The sequence below is a fragment of the Scardinius erythrophthalmus genome (assembly GCF_964197995.2).
Source record: "Scardinius erythrophthalmus genome assembly, chromosome: 7".
Classification (NCBI taxonomy): Eukaryota; Metazoa; Chordata; class Actinopteri; order Cypriniformes; family Leuciscidae; genus Scardinius; species Scardinius erythrophthalmus.
In genome coordinates this window covers 20820546-20847007 of record NC_138227.1, presented here as the reverse complement: position 1 = coordinate 20847007, position 26462 = coordinate 20820546, and the positions used below count along the sequence as shown (strand labels likewise).

General features: G+C 39.7%; 1 protein-coding gene across 3 annotated transcripts in view; it reads left to right on the top strand.

The window, feature by feature from the left end:
• Positions 1-26462, top strand: part of dhrs13a.3 (dehydrogenase/reductase (SDR family) member 13a, duplicate 3) — an 83083-nt gene that overhangs the window by 46312 nt on the left and 10309 nt on the right. The window contains exon 6 of one of the 3 annotated variants that reach the window (XM_081371547.1): positions 19029-19338. The exons of the other annotated variants lie outside the window; for them this stretch is intronic. The gene's annotated coding sequence lies outside the window, so the exon portion shown is untranslated. Of the gene's footprint in view, positions 1-19028; positions 19339-26462 lie in introns of those variants that run through there. 3 annotated transcript variants of the gene reach the window in all.

The window sequence follows — 26462 nt, the reverse complement described above, 5'->3', positions numbered from 1 at the left end:
AGTTTAAATTTTGATATTTTTAGGTCAAACCGTTTTTGTCTGTCAGTCATATAATGCAGGTCTATGGTCACGGTCTCAAAGAGCAAGCACAGAGTCCAAATTAAACAATTCCCCATCGTCCAAATTAAACAATTCCCCATCGTAAGTACACATTGATGGCCTAAGACACGAAATGAGTGGTTTGTGTGAGAAAACGAACAGTATTTATATTGTTTTTACCTCTTATAACACAGCCACGTCCAAGTGATCTGAGGGCGCGGGCGCTTACTGCTGTGTGACATGTGCGCAGACTGGTGCATAGATATATACTCTAGATGTCGCATTAAAGACATTCGTTCCAATGAACTGCCGTAGCCAAGGCGACATCTAGTGTATATATCTATGCATCAGTCTGCGTACACGTCACACACCAGGATGCGCGAGCGCCCTCCGATCACTTGGACGTGGCTGTGTATAAGAGCTAAAAACTATATAAATACTGTTCGTTTTCTCACACAAACCGCTCGTTTCGTGTCTTAGGCCATCAATGTGTACTTACGATGGGGAATGGGGAATTGTTTTAATTTGGACTCTGTGCATGCTCTTTGAGACCGTGACCATAGACCTGCATTATATGACTGACAGACAAGAACGGTTTGACCTAAAAATTTCTAAATTTAAACTACTGCGGAAAAAAAGACACCTACATCTTGGATGCCCTTGAGGTAAGCTAAAACATACCAAAATTTAATTTCAAAGTGAACTATGCCTTTAATACCATGGTAGCCCTGTAACCTTGTGTGCATGAAACATATCAGTAATAAAAAGGCCTCGGCATTTAGTGTGATTGCTGTATTATGCACTGAACATATTAACAGCTAAATAGCTCATGGCTTCTTTTTAAAGGGACACAACACCCATTTGCATTAAGCTTTGCATTGTTAGAAACCCAGTCATACTATTGAATGGTCATGCAACACTCTCTCATTTTCCCCTAAGACGGGAGAAATCTGTTATTTACCTCTTACACTTCCTCCTACAATGACGCAAAAATCGTCATTTTGCGTCATTGTAGGAGGAAGTGTTAGAGGGGGGGATTTCTGTTAAGACTACAGACACTAGTTTCTCATCTTTCCCAGGGTGGGGCGCGCTCACGCTACAGACCTATTACAGATCAGTGGGTGGGACTTTACTCTCTGAAACTGAAAGCAATATCCTCCATCTTGTTTGAAGCTAAGCTAACAGGCGCTGTGGAGACAGATGTACAGTTATGACAATAGCGGAGGAGAGTGCTCAATATGATATAGAAGAAGAGGATTTCGGAAGTCTGATGCTTGAATCAGGTGTTTGTGGCTACCTTTACAAGCCGCATTATAGCGAAGAGCAGCCGAGGCAGAAGACCTGCCTGCCGCGGACGAGGAGCCCGGACTGGCTCGAGTTAGGGCGGACTGGTGGCGCCGGTGATCTCACTATGCAGCTACGAACCGCTACGAACACAGAGATAGAGTCCGTCTGCGGCAAAGAATTTCAACGATGACAATTTCTCCTGGACGAAATCTCTGAATCAGACGAGGACACGGACGTTTGTGTTGAGAACTATCCTAGTTTCGCACCGCATTTATGTTCTGACTGAACATCCAGGTACCATGCAATAATTCACCTTTTCGAAAGAAATACAAACGAGGAGTAATGCACTATATGAGTTCGCCAACTAACTAGACATTTTGTGTGAATGTGAAATGAATTTCAAGCTCTGGTAGTAGCTAGCCTTGTAGACGGAAGAGTGATTTCTCTTATAGGCAGATATCATAGACAGTAAAAGAAATGGACACAGCGACCCCATTGGATTCAACAGAGACAAAGTGAAGCCAATTAGAAAATCTTACTTCCTGGGGGTCCAGCGTACTGCGCAGACTCAAACTGAGCTCGACGACGTAGATGTGACGTGAGCAAACCGTCTGTCTTCTAGTAGCTGTGCCAAGATCAATCTGAATCATTACCTTCCGAAACTCGCAGAGACGGAGAGCGTGAGTAGGAGCTGTCCATGATCTTGGAGCAGGAGAAACTTTTTGTAGGTGTTCTGATTAATTACTTTGTCATTTTGCCTCGACGTCCTCCCGATTGCCCGCGAGCTTCTCCTCCTGTCCATACGGTAATTCTCTACTGTGCGACAGAGAGTCGCGTGGCTGTGACGCAATCGTTAGCTTACTTTTACAAAAACTGCTTCTACAGGGCCATAACGTAAGATACAAGGTAATGGAGCCTTTTATACATTTTCGTGTTTCTTTAGAATTAAATAATGGACAAATGGAGTCTTTAAACGCCTCAGATGTGAAGTTATTCGCTGTCAAAGTGACGCCAAAATGAATGGGAGTCAATGGGATGCTAACTGCAGGTGGGGTTCCGTTAGCCAATGGCGGCGTCCGGGGGTACTTCAAAATAATACAAATCCCTGCACCCTTGGCAGATATGCGCTTTCTGGATTAGTGGGAGTGGCTTGCAGAGCTGTGCAATGTGGTGCATTGTGGGAGTTGTTGTCTTTCATACAAATGCGTTCTGAAGTTATTTTTTGTCTTTTCTCGGTCACGAAGGCACCAAATTCAAAAATTATTTTACATTTCGACTACATATATGACCCACTTTAAATAAAAAACAATGTTCAAATGGGTGAAATGACCCTTTAAGCCATTAAATAAATATTAAACAATTAACAATGTATGAATGTTATTGAACTATGTAACAAAATATCTAAATAAGTGTTATTTATTTAATAGCACAAGCACACTTTTCAAGCAAAATCTTCCACCAAAGACATTTTGTTAGACTTTATAGGGTAAAACAGTAGATATACACTTTTCCAAATTAAAGACCCCATTTGGTGTAAAACAAGTTTTTAATATTGTTTATATGTATATGTGGTGTTTTTAATATAATTTAACCATGTGCAAATTCATCAGTCAACACCATCGCTGAGTATTTTCTCCTTAAAACTGCAGTTTACCAAAGACAGTCTCAAAAACACGGTTTGAAATCGCCCATTCCCTGTTCTAACAAATATGTTGTTACCAATCACTTCAACATGCGGGCGGACTTTAGCATATTTAACTATGCTGCGAAGCAGTGAGGTCTCTAGAGAAGCAGGTTATCCCGGTATATTTTTCTGTTGATATGAAAAATGGGTACATTTAGCAATAGCGGGTGAATTATGTATGTGATGTATATGTTATGATGAACTGTATGCCTTTCTCCACTGACGTTCTATGTTGTTTAAAGCGCTTCTGCTGATTGTTAGAAGGCAGCTGTCTGACTATGAGATGGTGAACGGGAACATGGTTTGTGTAACATTACCAACACATTGTTAGCTGTTTGATAACGCAGTCAAGCAAAAGACTAATCATATTAATTACTGTTTTCTGACCAACGTTGTAGAGAGCGATACATAAAACGCATTACCAGTCTGATAAATCGACTTGTAGTCGAGCCTGTATAATTTACTCTTCCACTTCTTCTTCTGAATCAGTTTCTGGTTCAAACATATGGCTGTATGAAGCCAGTATTTTCACCTGCCATTGTGTAGCATTTACTTCAGTTGAGTTAACCAAGTGGATCTCTGAGCTGGTGGGATTGTGTCATAGACTGTAAAAAATATGGACAAAGCGTCTGTGACGTCACCCATAGACTTTCTGAAGAACGGTTTTGAAGCCGTTTATGGGGGGTATGGGCGGCGCCATCTTGGAAAATCTTGGGAAATCCTTACCTCGCCCACCTTCTGGCCAATCCATATATGGGTAAAGGACGCAGCGCACGTCTCTCAGCTCGCTCTGCTACTCCGGTTATCTCTGTGTATATTTTAGGCAACGAAATATGTTATAAAACACCATACTAACTCTTTTCGTTTTCATTTAAAGAAATCTTAAACATTATAGCCACACAAATGTGGTTCAGGCCAACGCGTATTGATTATATTCACTGCATATAACGTTTGCCTATTTATAAAAAAACAAAATATAAAACACAACCCTGCCTCTTTTCGTTTAAATATAATATAAAAATATTAAACATTTTAATATGGTCCAGGCAACATGTGCATTTGTACTAAACAACAGATTTTGCAGTAAACAACATTACAGATCATCTTCATTGTATTAAAATTTAAAATGACAAAACTCAACCCAGTCTCTTTTTGTTAAATTTCAGTTTTATCAATATTAGCCATTATAAAAGTATAAGTAAAAGGTACAAGAAGCTATACAAATAAAGCAAACAATTCAGTCAAACATACAAAGCCAGCGCTCTAGTCTAACCATACAACGGTAAAGTTAAATAGCTTATAAAGTTATAAAACTTCCCCTCAGCCAAAACGATTGCCCAGGGAACAAATTATAGATTCACGAGACCAAAAATCGCCCATTAGATATACACAAGACGAATTATATCTCATGTTTAACCACTACAGAGACGCCAGAGTCAGCGGCAAACGTCAGAACGACTAGCCGAGGAAAGGCTGTTCCAGGCGGGGTACATGCGCCGAGCGTCCTCTGATCGTCTGGATCTAAAAACTGGATACAATTTTCATAAATCTTTAAATAAACCACAGATTTGAGCTTTAAACAACTACATTCTCGCCTGAAAAACTCTTAAAACTACATTTCATGATACAGAAACAGTATTATATTTCAACTGTGTTAAAAAATGGCGCTTCTTATGTTTTCATTTTCCTTGGCGCAGCCTATGCTCGTTATCAGCTGTCAATCAAGCTGTCAATCAAAGTTAACCACGCCCTTATTTGTCATACATTTTATATCTAAATACGATCTAAACTAATGAGTTAGAAAAAAATTCACCCCTCTCACAGTTGTCAGGCACTCGGAAGCTATCGAAAAATACAATAAAAGTCCATGGGACCAACCTGTAAAAACATGAATTTATGCTGTGAAAACAGACATTTTAACATGGGGTCTATGGACATTTGCTCCCTTTTGGGACCTTCCCCTAGCGGCTTTTCGATGTATTGCAGTTTTTCGCACTTCCGGGTAGGCTTCATTTTTCAGATTAGAATGTTGCCGCTTGGATTGAGTGGAGACGGGGCTAATTTGCATATTCAAAGGTATAACATTATTGACTACAGGGGGACTTTAAGATAAAAATAACTAAGACACTTTCTTGTCAAATGTTAGTGAAACATGTTAAAAGTGATTAATTACACTTGTGGAAACTCTTGTGAATTTTATGGGAAGTGACTTACATCCACTAAAAACTACTGTGACCAATTGGGTAAAGGTCATTATTAAATGTCTAGAAAAATGAGTTCTCAGAGTTCTAGTTGTGAGAAAAGGTCTAACATCATTTATTTTCAGAGGTCACTTGTTTTGATGTTTTATAACTATGCAGTTGGATTCCTACAGTATTAAAGGCACAGCAAGTTTCGCCACTAGAGATCGCTTATTCAAAACGTTAACAATATGTTGCTGTTTGAGCATAAAAAAGATCTGCAAGCTTACAAAGCTCAAAGTCCACTCCAAAGGGAGATATTTTATTTAACAGAATCCCCTTTTCAAGAAGTACAACAGTTCTTTGGATCTTATGAAGTCATAATGTTACTAATTTACATAATCTCCACCCACGGAATACGCAAAAAAGGTGCAAGGCCTGGTTGAGCTCCATTAGAGAAGACAGGGTTTGTTTGACCTTCCTAAGACTGACGAACTTAGAGTGGTTAACGTTTATTTTAAACACTGTTCCTGAACATTAAAACCCAAACGTTTATGTGCACTGCACATTTTATGGAGAACAGTTTGTTTTCTGTAAGCTCTCGCTTTTGTAAGATGGTTCACCGCTCCTTATGAAAATTAGCCATGATTTTGTGATCAATTACTGTTTGTATTACCTTAGTTTTCAGACAAATATCACGATTAAATATCAAGGGTAACGCGGATATGACGTGGCACTGGTTAAAATAGCAGATTTCTCTGGATCTAAACATTGTTTGAAACTTTTGGGATAATGTAAGTACACATTTGAACCAATTCTATAACATTGTTCTAGTGGTTTTTGGATATTTTAATAAAACAAATTACATACAGTATTGTGCCTTTAAGTATGACTTAAAGGGAAAGTTTATCCAAAATAATAAATTTTTTTAATAAAATACAAAATAATAATAATAAAAAATTGTTTTAATCACCCTCATGTCTTTCCAAACTTACTTGAAGAATTGGACTCCAAATCACTTTTCAATTTTAATAGGCTACATTTTAAAATGTTTATGTTAAAAACCGTTGTGCTGCTTAATATTTTTGTGGAAACCGTGAAACTTTTTTTCCCCAGGATGCTTTGAATAGAAAGTTCAAAATAACGGAATAATATTCAAAATATTCAAATTTATATTTATTTGAAATATAAATCTTTCATAACATTATGTATTTACTGTCAGTTTTGATCAGTTTAATAATAATAAAAAAAACCTTACTGACATCTGCAAAAAGTATATTATTTAGTGTTTTGCGGAAGAAAGTCATTCAGGTTTGAAACGACATGAGAGTGAGTAAACGATGACTCGGTTTTCATGTTTGGTAACCTGGTTCTTTAAATGTCTAAATACTTTGGGTGGCCACTGTATGTAGAACAAATTAGCTGTGTAAAAAAAAAAAGAAAAGAAAAAAGGATTCTATCTGTGATCTTAATCTTATCCTCAAAAGTATACAACAAACAAAAATAGGACCCAGTCCATGAAATTTCCCCTCTTGTCTTCGGAGGGTTCAACTACTACAGCACCCCCCGCCCCCCTACCAGCCCGGGGAGTAATGAACTGCTTACCAAGCCTGAACTAATCAAGTCTGACTGCTCTCTGTCATTGTCAATTACACAGCAGCCTAGCCTGCGAGAGGGCTAACGGAGACTTATGCTATAGCTACAAATTGAAAAGTAATGTGTGAAAAGAATGCGATCGGATACAAACTCCTAGTGCAAGGCGGCCTTTTGTTCTGCACTGTTTTAAAGGCTGTCCTTACATTTACCACCATTTTTAGAGGCATGATGAAGGACTCTTTATCTTGGAGGAATATGTTTCCTTTGCTTCACAAACTTGTCTGTTGATTTGAGCAGGTGGGATATTGATGCGCTAGTAAATGTAATGCTAGCTGTGACTTGTTTACATTAGCAGTATGTACTGAAGCATTGAACGGTCTGTAGTGGACTCTGATGTGTAAATATATAAACTCATGGAGACCCACATTGGTCCCAGCTGTGTGTCTACCTTTCCCGCTGTGTTTGGCTAATCAATGGCAGACATCATCAGTAATCACAGCAGCACAGCTTCGTGGCACTGCTTGCCAGGCTCTTGTCTTGACACACACAGAAACGCACACTTTTCTGTGTTGGGGTGTGACCTTTGTGACTTGTGCAAGCAGAGATTATATCATGTGGCTTTCAAAACATTTAGCAGAGCACTAATCAGAATCATTTTAAGATTAGTAAAATGGGATAGCAAGCTAAGTTTATGGCTAATTGGACTGTATCAACACTGATACTATGTTATTAGATTAAATGGATGATAAAAGTACAATTCTGTCGACATTTACTCAACCTCATGTTGTTTCAAACCTGTATGACTATTTTTCTTCTGTAATTTGTCCGGATGGTGCCTGAACGAATAGTTTTTCAATAAATCAGTTGATCTAAAGTAGTTTAATCTGAATTATTTGTTAACGATTCGTTTGATTCAGTTGCTCAATTAACTGCTCACTGGAGAGAAATATTATCAGAGATTTAAAATTCAGCCTCTTCCTCATACATATCTATTGTATGATTTAAAAAAAAATGTGGATCTATAGTTGGATACTCTGTGTAAAAATTATTGTGGGACCAAGTTTTGAGAATTGTGAGAAAAAGTCTGAAATATTTTTTTTTCTTTTCAGATTTGATGTTTTGTAACAACGCGGTTTTATTCCTACAGTTCACAAAACTGATCTAATTGATGTATTCACTTTATGATTCTCATCTCGATTCGGTTACGGCAGCTCACTGGAGAGGAAGATTATCTGAAATATCGTCTCAAAATTTGTCCTGTTCCATTCGCTAAAAATTATTGTGGGACAAATTGGGTATAAGTCATTATAAAATAGTTATACGTTCTCAGAATTCTAGTTTCAAGAAAAGGTTTAACATTATTACAGTTTTCGCAAGCTTGGTTTGTAACAATGCGGTTTAATTCCTACAATTCACAAAACTGATCTGATTGAATCATTCACAATCTGATTCTTGACTCACTGAATCTGTTGCAGCAATTAACAGTTCACATACTGTTGTTTGGCGACTTTTCACGGGTAAAATCCAGTCATTTCAATAGGAATCCACTCAATTCTGCATGAGGGCGAGACATTTCCCTTTGCGGATTTCACAACAGGTTCGAGTTGGTCACACGCCATTGACCAACAGAAAGCTGCTTGGTTTGAAAGTGAGAGCTGTGCTTCATACATCGCTACACTATTGACAATAAAAAACGGACCTTTTTTTGCCTGTGAAATTTGGCTAATGTGACCACACATTAACGCCTCAAAAAACATTATATGTTTTCAGAAAATTTTGACCACTTTTATTAAAAAATTTTTTGGTGCTTAATTTCTCATTCAACACAACTGCATGGAATAAGGAGATCAGCACAGTTTGGAATGACATGAGGTTGAGTAAATTATGACAGAAATGTCATTTTTAGGTGCACTATCCCTTTAAAATGAGCACTGAAACATCACAATGCTGCATTAGATATACTACACTGAGATATCCAGAAGAGTGAGGCTATTGTGGCCTCCTCCTTTATCTTGTTCTAGCCAATGGCGCTGTCACTCACTCCCATGTGCTCTGGGATTACTGAACAGGAGGTCAATGATCAGACACCTCGGCTAATAAAACGTGCTGCTGGATTGTTTGCACTGGAGCTCATAGCTCCATATTCATTTACAGGGTGTGTGTATGTATGTGTCCTTGGCATAAGTTAGAGTGATTTCATGCGTATCTGGTGGGTGCCCGTCCATGAAATCCGGCGGATACCTGTGCTATCCATTACAACTGTCCTGAGAATAAAGCACACTCATTTTTAGTCTGCTTCCAGCCACGTTATTTAAAGTAATTAACCTTAATTTGCCGAAAAGACAGAAATCTTTATTAGACCGTTGCCACTTAACCAGACCCAAGCCCACCGAAGTCCATCTCCCTCAGCTCCAAATGGGGTGTGCATTTAATCAAAATTCATCCATCAGATTTTAGTGTTGAATCATCTTTTAATTGGAAGTTACAATTCTGGTTAATAGTCTTATAGTTCTCAGGCTCTAATAGCGGCACCGTTGGGAGCTGCTCTATTTTCACTGACTCTACACCTTCACGTGGAGCCCGGGATAACTTTTTTTTTCCTGACACTGTCTGCCTGCACACCATCCTCTTGCCCATCTTTCGGCCCACAGAGGTTGACAAAGTGGGTCATTTTTGAACTGCTTACTTTCATATTTGATGGTAACCCATACACAGACCATAGCTGGCCAAGTTGTTTGAATGTTTGCTTGCATATAGAGGAGTGAGATCCATCTTTGTTAACAACATTGGGTTTGTGCTTACCAAAAACATCATGTGGATGCCATAGAAAATCTACAAAATTTTACTCTGGTGGTCTTCAGTTTTCATTGTAGGGACAAAACATTTTGGTATAACAATCCTTTTAAGGGAGGATTTGTTATTTATTTGTCCTTGTAACTAGGTCAAATGTTGTACTGAATCTCAACACCTACTCCATTTCCTTTCATAGTTATTGCAGTGTGGTTTGGGCTGCAACACAAAATGTTCCAGCCGTTAGGGAAGTTTGACAGTAGAAAGGACAACCGAGTCCATATTTTCCATACATGTAAATTGACCTAGGACCTTTAGAGAGGGCCTGTGTGTTGTTGAATTGCAACATAGTGCAAGTCAGACTTAAGAATGCAGCAGCTCCACAAAGGACCGTGAAGTCAATGTCTAGGGGTCAGAACAGGGTATTTCTGCATTCAAAGCCCAAGGCATGGGGTCTCTGTAGAGGCTCTTCACGATGGAGGGGTGAAGAGAGGGCTCTGTCACAGGCCAGTGAAAAGACTGTGAGAACAACTTGTCAGAAGAGTAACAACATCCTCCTTTTGTCTCTGTCTTGCCTCTTCTTCTTCTTCTTCTTCTTCTTGTGTCTTCCTGATTCAATATTGATTGGTTGGGATTCGGCTGGCCACGATATGGAATTTCAGAGGCCAAGCATTCAAGGCTGGCACTAGCATTCTGTCTATTTGTAATTTCGCTCCTCGGCTGTTATTTACATTGTTGCACAGTGTTTGAAGGCCAGAGAGTGAGGAGGCAGGCGCACAATTCTACCTCTGCATTGTTCTCGGCTGTGGCTGGAGAAAAGGCCATGCCAATGCTGTTTGCTTTGCGCTCTCTGCTAAAAAGAGAATTGATTCATGCATGGGGTGTATAAACTAAGGGGGGAGGGGGGAGGGAGTTGATGTTCCAACTTTCAGACTTGCCAGTAGTTATTGACTTATTTTGGTTCAGTACATAGATTTTCCATTGGACAATGTATTTAATGTAGTCTAGGCTGCATTCTTCTGGCATGATCATTTTATTTAGCAAAATATCTCACCATTCACTGATGCGTCCAGGTCGCACTCAGCCATCATTATATGTTTTACGGCTTGACAGCAGTTGCAAGTAAATTTCATGTTTGCAGGACTGCGATATGGAGAGTGTACGAAGTAATATATCTTTAGCAACAGTGTAAAGTAAATGGCACACAACAGTAACAATACCGGTATAAACATAGATATCTATTGGTTCAATATGCGTCACATGACTAAACATGGGTCATCGCTTTCAAATACCTCCGTTTTCACAGTCCACACTACAACACGAAAACCGCGTTTTCAAATGTATCCACTTTTCTCAGTGTGGACGGAAGGCCAAACGGAGAGAAAAAGATGCGTTTTCAAATGAAAACGTATTAGTGTGGACAAGGCCTTAGAATACAGAAGTTTGTTGCACATAATACCCATTATTTATGGTATGGCTGATAACTGATAAATTGACATTTATAAATAATTGACATTTACTGTATATATCAGTGTTACTTAGCTATAATTTTTTATACTATTATAGTATTTATTAATATTTTGATTGAGCGTTTATTTTTATAATTTCAGATTTCATGTCCAATTTAATTCATGGTTTAGTAATTTTGTAATGCTTTTGTCATTTGTATATTTTTAAAAAAAAAAAAAATTCAATTTAGCTTTAATTTATTTTTGTTTCAGTTTTGACACATCCATGTATTAGTTTTAGTACTTCTATCTAAATGGTTTATTTTAGGTTAGTTGAGTCAACATTTCTATTTTTCAAGTTTTTCATCTAACATATACTGTATATTTTTATTTATTTCAGCTATATTGCAGAAATGACCAAAAACGTAATGTGTGTGTTTGTATAGTCTACATAAAGTGAAATATATTTAAAGTTTTACAATTATTTTTGTTTAGCATTTGTATTTCTCCTTTTCTTATAAGAACAGCCCTCCAATGGAAAACAAATTTCTTCTCCTTGCATTCTGACATGTTGACTGCAGCAGGTCCCATGTTGCTTGAATGTCTTGACAAAAGTGTTTGCAGGCAGATGCGTGAGTGTGAGCCTATAGAAACCAATGACGGAGTGTTTCACCCCAAGCTTGTCAGAATGTGTATGTGCACACGTGTGTGTGCAAGTGTGTTTTCCTCCGCATCTGTGCCCCCCCCCCCCTCTGTGTGTAGAGCTCCTCTATACTCTGCTGCTGTAGGGTAATCTTTTACACTAGGCAGAAGAAGGCAGTGGAGGGTGGAAATGAGCTTTTCAGTCTCACTCCCTCCCGTATTCCCCCCTCAGCCTCGCTTTTGTACCCAGTGCCCTCCTTGCCTTCCACCTCTATTCTTTCAGCTCTCTCACCTACATTGTTTTGCTCTCTTTCTCCCTCGGTGTACGTTCAGGGCACTATCTGTGACTGAAATCAGACCGTGTGCCGTCACCTTCCACATGACGCTGTTTGAAGCAAATTGCAGCTTGATCATTTGCTTTTCTGTCATTTGTCTTTACTTTAGTAAAAAAAAAAAAGAAGTTTTTCTTTCTCCTTTCTTTTTCGGGTCTCCTTTCTCCAGTGACCTAGGCTTGCCCTCTAGGGGCTGAGGCAAATCACTGCAGTGGCACCGGTGCCCTCGTCGAAAGTGTGCTGAGGCGTAGGCTCCGTGAGCGAGGGCACAATGGGCTGCCTCTTACTCCCTCCTCAGCAGCCTCATTCAGCTCCCCACATATTAGAATAGTTCACAGGGTGCCCCTGCTTTCCAGGTGATAATGAAAGGCGTTCCAAAGAATGCTTTCAACGCGACGGTTCCTCTTCAGTGCCCCTCACAAAGTAGCGCACATTCGGGGTATGAATATACCTCAGTGTGAGTAGTGCCTCTTGTTGAAATTCAATTTTCTTGGTATATTTCTTTTAAGTGGACCAAAGGTCTATCAGGAAAACTATCAATGCTTTTACGTCTCTCTGTTCTGCAAGTGTCACTGTTTTTGTGCTTTTAAAATGGGGGACTATTCAGTTATTCAAACAGGATCTAATGAGAGAAAAACAGATTATGAATTGATGACAGATATGATGGGGAAAGTCATACAGCACTTAGTTACTTTTTTTTAGTCTTGGTTTAGGTTCCCTAGTTGTTTGGTTTCAATCTAGAAATTGACTTCATAGTCTGTATGTCATAATATATAAACTAGAGATGTTTTTTGCACTCAATTTGGCACAGGCTTTCCAGCACTCACAACTTGTGATAATGCAATAACATAACATAACATAACATAACATAACATAACATAACATAACATAACATAACATAACATAACATAACATAACATAACATAACATAACATAACATAACATAACATAACATAACATAACATAACATAACATAACATAACATAACATAACATAACATAACATAATGTGTATTTGGCAGACACCAATATTTATTTTATTTTATTTTATTTTATTTTATTGATTTGATTTGATTTGATTTGATTTGATTTGATTTGATTTGTGAAAAACAAAATTCATTTTGGCATGATATAACCCTTTAATTGACAAACTGTTGAGGGCAACATGCATTTTTATTTTAAGGTTTATATATATATATATATATAATACATATATTAAATTATATATGTTATTTTTTATGAATGTTTTTTTTTACATCTTAAAAGTAGATCTATAACAAAATTATAGATTATGAGCAATTTACAGCAATGCTATAATAAAAGTACAAATAAAATAAAATAGTGACTAAAAGTTGTTATTGTGGCGCAACCCTATTATAAAATATCCATAGGTAGTTCAACACTTTTACATGTCTTGCTTTTATTTTAAGTTATGTAGGATTTCTAAAATGTCTCTACTTTCAGCAAGTAATTCTTGACTGCTGAAAACCATTGTTTTACTTATGACACTGTGGCCTGCCTTTTATACTCCGAGCAGCTTCATTTCTCTTTCTGTCTCCTGTCACCAGGCCCTCTTCCATCTTTTCATTTGCTTTCATCAGTCGCTCTCTTGCTCTGTCCATCTCTCTCTCGGTCCATCCCTCTTGCACTCCGTCTCCGGTCTGAGAACGGTGACAGGGCTGGCATAGACAGAGTGTGGACGTCCAGCTTAAAAAGTGACCGCCCTGTCCTGCAGCTGCACAGCTGGGGAGCTGCAAATCTATCATGGCCAACTGCAGCCTGCTAGCCAAACAGACCTTCTGCTAGGAGAGTAAAAGAGAGAGAGACACAGAAGGACAGAGAGGCAGAATAAGGTAATATCAAAAAGCTAGGCTGCTGCTTTGGTGAAGGAAGCCCAGTTTTGAGGAGTATGCAAAAGCAACTTGGATGGTGGTGGGAGAGGGAGAGGGGACGTGGCTGCCTCGCGCCGGGGACAGAGGGGGGGTATTAATCATTATTGGCGCACACCTCCGTCCGTGCCGCACCCTGACGGCCCTTCCACCCCTGACATAAATCATAATTCCTCCACAATAGATCCCCTCTCCTGCATGCTGCGGAAAAGTCTGGTACTCTTATTGATTTTTCCTTTTCTCCCTCTGCCTTCCCTATCAGCACCTGCACCCCCTCCCCCTTGTCCACCGTCACCTCTGCCAAGTCATTAGGAAACATAACTGATATGATATTCATAGAATACTAAATAAACTTTACGAGGACACGTCATTGTACGTTCCAGCGTTTTTTTTTTTGATGAATGAAAAGCAAGTGTGGAAAAAAACAAAACTAATGATATAAAAATTACAAAGCATGCTCTGTGCTATTACACCTCTATTGATTTGTTTTTGTGGTGCACCTAGGCTTATAAAAGTTGCTGGAGGAGATTACAGAGAGAGAGAGAGAGAGAGAGAGAGAGAGATAGAGAAAGAGCTAGAGAAAGAAAGAATATGGAGTTGAATACGCTTTGTTCGCAGACCTTGGGTCAGAATGACTGTAAATGTCTGTCTTTGTGTGTTTTTGAGTGATGCTAGAATAGCCTGTAGTGATTTGACTCAGAAAATAGCTGATTGATTTGCGAACCTTGACCTAAAAGTGACCCATGTAGTGCAGTACATTGTGAAGATCTCAAATATTGTATGTTTATAATGTTTTTGTATTTTTTTACTCTTTTTTTATATTTATGTATATTTGCATTAATAAATGTTTTTACTACATATTTTACTAATTATAGTGTAATGCATAATTTATTCAAATAAAAACTGGTCACCCCGCCCAATAGTTTTCAATATTAACAATAATAAGATAAGATTTTTTTAGCTACAAATTAGCATGATTTCTGAAGCATCATGTGACACTGAAGACTGCTGAAATGCTGACAATTCAGCTTTGCAATCAGAGGAATAAAATGACATTTTAGAAATATATTAAAATAGAAAACAGTTATTTTGAATTGTAATATTTTATTATTTTACAATATCATTTTTACTGTATTTATGATCAAATAAATGTATCCATAGAGAGCATAATAGGCTTCTTTCAAAAATATTTAAACAACCCCATGCTTTTGAACTATGTTGTATAAAGTAGAAACTTTACAGGACACAATAGGCATATGAGTTCAGATTCGAACCCGCATCTATTATATGTGCATTGTAGCACATTTCAGAGCATGGCCGCAACTTCTGTAATAATTAGACTTTTATAATGTCTAGAAACGCTGTGTTAGCATTCCCATTTATGGTAGTTGCTTAGCTAGTTCAGGCCCCCCATAAGTAAGTACACGATTTGAAATCTGCCATCTTTGCATGACTGCTCACTTTTGGACAGTCGTTTTTATATCCAAAAAAATCTTCCATTGGTAAAATATGTATTAAAATACAATGAAATTCTTGTGATGTAAATGTTGGTTACAAAAATGCTGAAAGATGTAGTTACTTACGGCATCTACCAACAGGTGCTAACCAGCCAAACCTTGACCCATTGATTCTGCTCTCCTCCTTAGGTTTGAACTTTGGCGCAGCCAGCATTTTCATGTTTTGAATCAAAAGAAAATTTTCTAAATAACCATTTTGCAGGCATGATGTGACACCCGTGGATAAATCTGCAGATTTTTCGCCATGTCTTAATCGGGTCCTTCTGCATCCCTCAATCCTTGCTTTCTGTGGCATTTTCCTTTTTCTGACCTAGGTCGGCTTTGCCTTTATTTCTCTGCGGTTTGGATACATGTGGATGTTGTATGCACTTAACATGGGAGCAATTCAGGGCGGTGCAGGCTGAGGCCTGGCCGGGATTAAAGCTTGGGTGGAGGGATATTAATGTGAAGCGGAGGGGACAAGGGCGCTCCTGTCCAATTACTCTGTACCTAGTCACCGCCATCCGGCCGCAAAACAACAGAGGAGGAAAGGATTAATTGCCTTGGACTCTGCCCCCACTACAGGCCCAATTATGGAAACATATTGGCTCCCAGCGTTGCCACAGACACTGCTGTGCTGGGATATTGTGTGAAATTTCTAACCGTTTCCAGAGGTCAGGACGAGTGGACTGAAGCAGAGGCTGAGAAAAGAGTAGTTGTGTGTATGTGTGTGTGAGCGCTGCTGTGTTATCTCGGTTAGCACGTTGTTGATGTGGCCTGTTATGGGTGTAGAGGATGAGACTTCGTGGTTGGAAGCAAAACAAACAAACGAAATCAGAACTGTTTTTCTGTGCTTTTGTCTTTTTTAAGGATTTATATACATTGTTTTTCCTTCTCTCTGATTTAAGAAAGTATACTAGATCAAGTATATACTAGAGTAAGTAAGAGTTTTGAACCTTTTGGGTGATGAAGACATTGATTATAGTGGCAAGTTTCGGTACTGTTGCTATTGCTTACAGTAAGATTAGGGATTTGAACAAATCATCTACCCTAAATATAAAATTTCAGCACTGATTTTTGCATTTGCTCTGTACTATTTTTGCCTTGTTGCAGACATGGGTAAAATTTTAAATGGAAGCGTTGGCTCCCTTCAATTTCATGAGTGTAAAAATGTCTTCATTTGGCCACACCCCACAGGAAGTTGAATTTGAGTTGGAATGACAAGTGAAGAAGAATTTACTGAATTGCAGTTTAAACAAATTTATTACAGGTAATGTTTTCTGGAAAATTAAGTGTTCTTCCTATCGGTCCTTAAAAGTGAATTAATATATTGTTCGGCCATTTCCATCGTTCTTTATCGTTCTTTTTAATGTTCTCTCAAAAACCTTTTTTCTTCAGAAAATGTAAAAAAGTAATTGACAATCATTTTTTAATTGGTTTGTTCATTTGTTATTATTTATCCATTCATTTACTGTATTTATCAGTTTATTAATTCATTCTGTGATTTCACTCCATAACAGCATCTCAAACAATAATTTTTTTACTCCAAATCCTAAGCACTTGCATCCTTAGATTTCCTTTTATCTTACTGATGGGAAAGGATGAGATTTCTTATTTCTACCTCAAATCGAAGTAAATGAAACCATTATTGTATTTTCTAATCATGGAATGCTATACTTTGTCTCTGAATGTGTCGACACCATTGCCCCACAAATGGAGACTGCATTAAGCGCAGTTTACCTGGCATGTTGACTGATGCGGACTCCATGAATCCTGAATTAAATTGGCTCTTGATGAATCTCAAATGTCCTTTCCTGTTCAGAGCAATACAAATCCAATGAAATCCAGTCACAGCTCAAATAAAGCCATACATTCCACTCGGAACCACTGGATGGGGAGCTGGGTGAGGGAAAAAAATGACTGCAGCACGAGAAAGCTGTAGCCGAGGTGCGGGAGGCCAGGAGATGAAGAAGAGAAAGCATTGTCCGGGCTGTGCTGCATTAGGCCTGTCCTTTAGCTTGCGGAGGAAAATATTACAGGAATGAGATCCTTGTCGCCTCTACGCCTTCAGCACATCGAGTAGACGGGTCAAGCCAAGAGTAAATCAGCCTGTGCTCCCTAGGCCCAATTTCCCCCGAGAGCTCCATCCTAGACCCACTCAAATCAAGTAGGCTGCCCGACTTTCAAACAGAAAATCAAGGAGACTCCGCAACCGTGGACAGCACGCCTCTCGACAGAGTAAAGTGGAATTTAGTGCACTTTTCTGTGTATCTACCCTAAAAAATGCACATTGTTTTCGCCTACTCCTCTCTCTTTCTTTTTTTTTGAAAGAACCCAGTCCAATTGAGTTGCCTCACATCTTAACGCATGGAAGGGACCGAAAATGTTATCATTGGGGTCTGGGGAATTGATGTTTGTGCCCCTGCAGAGCTATGAGGTGTGTGGATGATGGCTGGTGTTCAGGCACGCTCCCGGCGTTTCGCAGCTGCGGTGACTAAGCACCCTCTCCTCGCACCCTCGCCCTCTTCCGTGCATACCCTAATGTGAATAATGTTTCTCCTCAAACTCCTCTGTTATAAATGGAGTGCCACTCTGCACAATGGCAAAGTCAGGGCTCGTATTGATTAACTCTCGTCATCGACTCCCACTCCCACTTCCATGATTTATGATTGTCTGTTATTTTTGCATTAGCAATCAAATTCATCTTGTCTTTCCTGACTAGGGTCTGGCTGAGCAAACAGTAAACATATTTAGCTTGCACGTTGCTGCTCCCAGCGCTGGCCCATTAAACATACTGCTTTCGAGGGGGGAGGGGGGGAACGCTCCCGGAGGCCTCTCAAGGGCCCCCAAAGGCCAAAATAGAAAAGTTAGGTGTGTTCTTATTCCTGTAAAGTCCTAATGTTTCATACTTTGTACAAATACCATTATTGTGCTATTGTGTTTCTATTTGAAGTATAATGACGTATACAATTTCCAGAATGATAATGAAAGGGTAAATAATTCTCTTGTTGGTGTTTTGTAAGTCTGATGCATTGTTTGCTGTGCATAGTTTAATCCTTTTGAGATTTATGGTTGTTTTCACATGAGCTGTGCTTTTCATTTATGCCTTTCAGAATATTTTTTTTTTGCTCTCATGAGCCATTCTCTCAGATGTCAGTTAGTCCCCATTACTATTTATTTATTTATTTATTTAGAAGACTGCTTATGAACATACAAATAGTACTGGTAGCATATTTGACTTTTAGACAGGAAATTATTACATCTATAAACTACAAGCTGCATCAAATTGAGGAAATTTGCACGATATTGGATCTGCAAAAAAAAATTTGAGTTGAGTTATACAGAATGGACAAAATGAAAAAGAAAAGAGGGGTTGTTTCTCTGTCTGAAGACGAAAAAAGTGACAGTTGAGAAGATGCCTTTGGTCCAGATATCAATGATTTGTCTGTCTATTTATGATTCAGGCATTGAAAATAAAATAGGAGATGACTGCAAGGCTACGATCAGCTATCAGTTTAAACACAGTGTCCACTGCTGTCAATTTGGAAGACTGCCTATTTCCCTCCAAACCAGATCTAGAAAATGTCAAGGTACACAGTGATAAGTAATAGTAACCTCTTTTCTTCTGTGCTTTTTTTCTTCCTAGGCACCCGGCTCTTTAGCCTGTGGCTTGAAGTGATAATAACAGCCGTGAGTGAGAGGTGTCCTGGTGAAGGAGGGTCCCTTCTCGTAATGGCGAGGGCTGTCTGCTCCTGTGGACCCTCGGCTTCAGCTTCATTGAGATTCCATTAGGAACGTGGTAGTGCGCTCCATCCCATTCACCCCCCCCTCTCCCCGGTTCGGCTGACACTTGTGCAGGATCGTGACAAATTGGCTCTGTCATAGTGGACAATTTTGAGATGAGAAGTAAATTAAACATGTAATCACGCAAGGAGGTTCTTGGTGAAGTTCGGGGCCCTCCGTGTCATAGCCTTGTGTTGTGAAACTCTCTCTGTTTCTCTTCATTTCTTTCAAACTCTTCATAGGAGTTAGTGTCACTACCAGAGGCAGAAAGAGTAGTGCACTTGAACCCTAGTAATGGCTTTGGATTGCGTTTGAAACACTCCAGAAGTCTCTTTGCTGACATTTGATTTCTTTGTGGAGAGCGGTATAAAGGCACTCTTAACTTACGGCGATTGAACAGGTACAACATCCCGCCAAAAAAGAAATTCCATATAAAATGTTATTGCAGCATTGCCCTGTGCTTACAAGTTATCCGTCATTGCAGCACTGAAGCTACTTGTCTGCAGTATAGTTCTTGTGTTTTGTCCTTGTGATCTCATGGCCAGATCCCATAATCAATGCCTGAGCGGTGGCTTTGGCGCTGAGCGTGTTTGCGGTGAGTGGAGGAAGCAGCAGGAAGTGTTCAGGGCTGCTGAAAAATTAAGTCCCGTCGGTGTAATTCAGCAGTACACTGATAGCATCAGGTTTCAGTTGGCTGTATCAGGCAGGTATTACCACCCACCAACTGTAATCACTAATGAAGCCGGCAGCGAGTTTATAACGCGCTAAATGATGCGGTCCACTCCAGATAAACACGTCCTAAATAAACGATTTGGGTGGTAATTGCACTCTGCCAGGGCCCCGTTAATAGAGTCAACTCCGTTGATGAGAGGGTTAACTTCTTTTCCGAAGGAGCCTCTCACTGGCTCATTGCACTCTCATTTCTACTGAGATCTTGGCATTCCCCTGGTTATCAGTGTACTTAAAAAGAAAACCTAATTAGACCAAAAAAAGCCCTCTTTTTTCTTTTTCTCTAATTAGGTCCTTAACATAATTAGCAGGTAATGTTAATAACCCTCTTTTAAACTCTATTAAAAGGCTGTTTGAGAGTAAGTGGTTGAGGAGGATGTCCTGCGTGGAGCCACGGGTCCCTCGGTGGGTGGAAGCGGGAGACCGGAGAGGCATGATGGGACGTCGGTTCATCAGGGTTGGAGTGCCACTGCATTATAGCTCGGGCCCCGCAGGAGTCCCCTCATCATCAGACTGTATGCCCAGTGCATTAATATCAGCACCCACCCCTCCCTTCCCTCGCTCTGTCCCGTGGGCAACACCAGGTCTTCATCGGGGCGGTCTGCAAAACAATGGCTGATTTAAAGTGGAGCCGGTGTTTGAGCGACATTAACCATGCGGCCGTTGCTGAAGTAAGGCTGGAATTAAAATCCACCAGGGGGCATTGTGTCTTCAGTAATGTTCTCGCAAATTACCATCGAGAGGACTGGGACCATTGTCATTAATGTAACTCCAGTGAAATATTTATATGGGTTTTGGGAAGTGCTCTAGGTTCCAGTGAGTGGTCTGTTGGCTTCGCTGAGGAGGAGGAGGATGAGGAAGAAGCCGCCGTCGACCAGAAGAGCCCAGTCCTCGTCTTTAATTAAGTATCTGAAACATCAATTTAAATGTAAATATCGGTGGTGCAGCTCCACTCATGCGTAAATTAGAGCGTTGGCCCGGCACATTGCTCTCTCTCTCTCCCAAGTCCCCGCTCACTTACTCTGACATCTGCTCACATCTGCTGGGCCCAGGGCTTTCCCCAACACACACACACACACACACACACACACACACACACACACACACACACACACACACACACACACACACACACACACACACACAATTAAAAAAGGGGACTCATTCTTGTGCAAGCAGATTTGCATCCATCAATCTATTCTATACAAACTAATGAAGAATCATATGCGTTGTTATATATCACATACATTATTAGACTAGCAAAGTTTTGGAAGTGACAGTCACGTTTGTTTGTCCGTGTGAATCATTCTGCAGTCGTACAGAAAGAAGTCCCTGCTCCTACTACCCCAAACTCACGATTAGCGAAAGCCGTATGTGGATGACAACTATTTAACATGCTTGATGTTAGCTATTTTGCTTAAACTATTGTAGCCTTATCTCAAATATTGCCCTATCATAAAATGGATTACATTTATGCATTTTGCAGATGCTTTTATCCAAAGCAACGTAAATTGCATAGTCATTGTATCAGTTTTTGCTTTCCCTGGGAATCGAATCCATGACCTTGCCGTTGCTAGTGTCAAGCTCTACTGTTTGAGCTACAGGAAGGCATGATGAGATGTTTTCTTTCTGTGTTGACATTTTTCCTATTAAAATGTTCATATCCATCACTTTTTTTAAATAAATAGCCAATAGACTTTTGTTTACATCAACATGTTTTGCTTCTTGCTATTGCTAGTCAGAAATAGGTAATATTGTAGCATTGGTTGGAGAAAATGAGCATGTGCAGTATGAGTAAAAATAAAAGTATGCTAGCATAAAAATTACCTCAAAGCTACCAGACATGAGCTAAAAGCCAATGCGTGTTCGAGTTAGCACATCGCTAATCAAACTTTGAAAGAGAGGGGGAGAAAACAAATAAATATTTAATACACATTTTTATATTAATTTAAAAAGCTTTTAACAAATAAAACTGCATATTATTCAAAAATAAAATATAATTTTGTACACATTTTAATGAAAATTTATCTTTCGCTTTGTGAATGGCCAGAGGGTGAATTTGGATATAGAATGCTGTTGTCACTCCTCTGAATAGCTCAACTTACAGCACTCAGAATAGGAACGCCAACTGTATTTAGCTGCAGTGTGTATGGCCTCAGAGATATTTACCTGACTTCCTGTTATGATGATGAAGACTCCTGAGTAAGTGCGCTCTCCCTTATAGTCCAGTTCATTACCATTATTGTCAAATCATAGTATATGTCTTTTTATCTGACTGCTATTTTGTGTCTGGCACATGGACACGGTCCTGTTCCTCAAGACCCTGTTCTCTGACATGCATCATAGCCTATCAGTGTAGTTGCACTGGCATATGGTCCTGTTTCCAGGCTGAATGTTTTGCTAACACATTTTGTGAGATGATGTAATTTTGGCTTTGCAGATCTAATAAAATGCCCCCATGTACATTGAGAAACTGAAAGTCGCTAAAGGGTTTGTCCGTCTAGCTTTCCTAGCTAGCTTGCCAGAGCCTCTTAGAACCAGTGCCATGACATTTTGGCTCGAGGCGTGAAGGCTGGAACAGTGAGACAGAAACAAATCCCCCCACACAGCGGAATCCCCTGAACCGTGTTGCGAACCCGGTGCGAGGCGGAAAGGCACCTGTGCTTGCTTGCTCTGCTAGGCAGTTGCGGTGGCGGGCCATCTCACCCTGTCTGTTAGGCCATTAGGACACAGCTCATAAAGGACGGGCAGGGAAGGAAAGTAATGATTTAATGGGGCTACGGGGGACGGGCGCTTCTGCTTACGACCCCCCGAGGACCTCCTTCTCCTGCCCACGTCCTAATAGCAGAACAGCGGCCGAGCGGGCGCAGGGGAGGCTGTTCCACCGCTTAGTTCCCCTAACCTGCGGCTGAGCTGATTAAACAGCTAATATTCAATCGTCTGAAAGGAGCCTGCAGTGGAGAAAAATGGAAACTTTGAGTAAAAGTGGGGAGGGGGTTCATAATGATATCTTTTGTGCTCCTTCTCTCGATCGCTGTAATCTCCGTCATCTCATTAACTGGTGACACTCTCGTAATGACTTAAGAAAATCTTTACAGGGCTCACGGAGGCTTGACATTAAGTCAGTGCAGCACTACACTGTATTGAAAGGGTCTGGGTATGACACTGAGCTGCTAGTCTAGTCTAGAGTTAAGGGTATTAGAGTGACACATACACTCTGAGGAACAATGAAGAGCTGTCTCTCAGAGTGGAAATGTCATATCAGCTACAGCTTTCTCATAATGTTGTGCTAATTCTGTGATTGAGGTTCAACAGCTTCTCCGGCCTTTTCGTTATTGTGCTTTGGTGCCACCTGACAGCAAATGAAAAAGGGAGCGGTGCACGCTGGCACGAACTCCTGGCAAAATAGCAGGGCGAAAATGGCCGGTAATGCTCTCCGTGGCCTCGTCATAAGAGGATAAGGTGGTTTGCTAGGCCGGAGGAGAGATAAAACAAACAAAGTCAATTTGCAACTCTATTCTAATGTAGTAATTTGAGAAAATCCCTCAATTCCAAGTCCTAGCTGGGAAATTGGCCTTGGCGGGCACTGGGCGAGCAGGGGGGAGGAAAGAGAGGTTGTCGATGTGGGCGTGCCAGCCTAACGCTGGTGCCTGTTGGCAGCAGAAGATGCTCAATGAGGACCACCCTGGCATGGTGAGTAATTCCCTTGTGTACTCGGCAGACTGAGCTCTTTGCATCCTGGCATGGCTCCCTGTGCCCATTCTTAGTCAACAGGATTAGGTCTGCTTATTGCTGGCTCTCCAGGATCACCTATACTCTGCATTGTACACGCACAATATTAGCTCACCAGTTTGGCTACGACACGAACGTGGCTGTTCGTTTTCTTTTTGTTTTTTTGTCCCCCCCCCTCCATGTCTATGATGAGGCTGGAATGGTGATGGAGCGAATCCGTCCCTGCCTGAAATGACATTAGCCTTGAGTACATTAGCCATGCCATTTAAAGCATAAACAGAAACAAATAAATACTCCCCTTCAGTTCTGATTAAAAGCCCATTTTAATTATAGGGTTATTATGTGCTGCTAGCCAAGCACATATAAGTTGAGTTTGCCATTTGATTTTCACTACTGTTACACTCTCAGCAGGTGATGAAAGAGGCAGCCAAATATTTTGGAGAGCTGATAATGCAAAGCAAAAAAGCCTATATATCTTTACATTTTGATTGGTATGATGTAATTTATGTTCTTGAAATAAATTAATATTAAAAAATAGTTAAAATATATAAATAAATAAATAAAGATGTTATGTTTTAAGTAATCAAAGAGTGCAAAACACAATTTTCTTTCTATTATAATATATCTTAAAGTCCCCATGAAATCAAAATTGTTAGCGTTACTGTTATATATATATATATATATATATATATATATATATATATATATATATATATATATATATATATATATATATATATATATATATAAGCTAGTGTGTTCCAAAACAATGACAAAATTCATTTAGAAGATATAAGCATGCAAAACTTACAGTCTCTCACTTCCGCCAATATGGATCAATGATTTTGTTGACATCACTCTGCACTTCCGCTTCTCATCAGATTTTCTGTCCAATCAAATGCTCTCTAGAATCTAAAGCGTCCCGCCCCCTACATTATAAATAGACGCTGAAGCTGCGGCTAAAATCGATCACTTGTTCACACACTTACTATTTTCTAAATGATGGATGGCACATAGTGCACTAAATAGGGGATAGGAAACGATTCAGACGGTGCAAATATGCTTTCCTTTGGGGCGAATGAAGTCTGGTTTCACGTTAGTGTCACGCTTCCCGCCAGTACACAGTCTGCTCCGGTCCAGAGACATGATAGCACAGAGCGGATCATATGCGGCGCATACCAGAAAACGTATCGGACCCATTTGAATTCTACACAGAATGCTATCTTTTAAAGCGATATGGGGGAGGTTAGGAGGAGAAACGGTTGGAGATTAGGAAGAAACTGCAGCTTTACCGAGCACAAGGGCTCTGGCTGAGCTGGGATATAAACTAAACACTATTTGGCTATTTTAAAAAAGGGGAGGAGCTGTTTGATACGTCCCGTCTTGTCTTCCTGTTTCAGTGGAAATTACGTCAACGCATTGAATAATGCTCTGCGTTTCAAGGCACTTCAGTGGGCCTTTAAAATGTAATTTATTCCTGTGATGGCAAACTGAATTTTTAGCAGCCATTACTCCAGTCTTCAGTGTCACATGATCCTTCAGGAATCATTCCAATACGCTAATTCCTTAAGCATCTTCAATTTTGAAAACAGTTGTGCTATAATAATATGAATTTATGTGTGCTGGAAGTGAATTTGTTTGAAATGAATGTTATAACAGGTAAATCATATTCATGGAGAATAGCGGTGGCACAGGACTGACTTTTGTTTTGGTGGGCACTCCACACAGAGCTACACCTCCACCACACACCAGGGCCACTCAGTGCATTTAGGTTACATTGTGGTGAGTGCCGTTTGTGTCACGTTGAAAATGTTAACGGTACAGAATGTCATTTGCGAAATCGGGGCGTTTGCTCCAGAAAATTAATTCGGCTTACCCCCGGATCTGGGCTCCTGTCTCCAGGCCAGTATTATGCTACCCTTTTCACAAAGAGTAATATTTAATGAATAAGACTATTAATAACGGCAGGGTCTCGGGGGGATGTTTCTTGGTAACGGATAGGCGCAGACAAGATTACGTATGGGAGAGGGCATTGTTAAGGTTTGGATTCTTTCATGCATCCTCAGAGGGAGGATGTGCTGTTTTTTTTTTTTTTTGTTGAGTGAGCGGCACAATGCAGTCCTGCAGCTCCATGTTTTTATGTTCTCTCATAACAAATATATTTTTTGCTCCAATATTGTTGCTCTCAGTGTTTTTTAAATCACTGCGTTATGGCAGGTGCTCTGCAAAATGTAATACCATCTCTCATCTTAGCGTGCAGTCGTTTGTCTTATAGGTTTGTGTGTTTGAAAGAGAGAGAGACTACGGGAGAGGGAAAGGGATAATAGAGAGAGGAGGAAAAAGAGAGCAAGAGAAAGATTATGAGAGTGTATGTATTGTACACCCTAGTCTTTTATTATGTCTATGAGCACATGTCTGCCAGCATGCATTTCCATGTGTTTGTTCATCTGTGTCTGGATGACGATAATAATGATCACGTGACTCAACTTAATGTCCCATGAAAATAGCAGAGAGCAGTTTAATTATAGACTACAGGAGAAATGAAGCCAGTAAACTTGTTTTTTTTTCTCCTCGTCTATATATTATTTATTTTCCCTCCACTTTATTTATTTATTTATTTATTTGTTTGTTTGCAGGCAGAAAATCTGTATCATAGATCAGATACCTCAGAAAGTGCATCCTGTTTTCTCAAACAAACCAATTGTTGTTGTTAAATACCTAATCAAAGATTTAAAAACATGTAGTTTATGTAAATTAAGCATAACATAGATGACAATACAACAAACAAATACGAAATCTAACGAAACAAAAAGCAAACAACAATCTAACATACAAA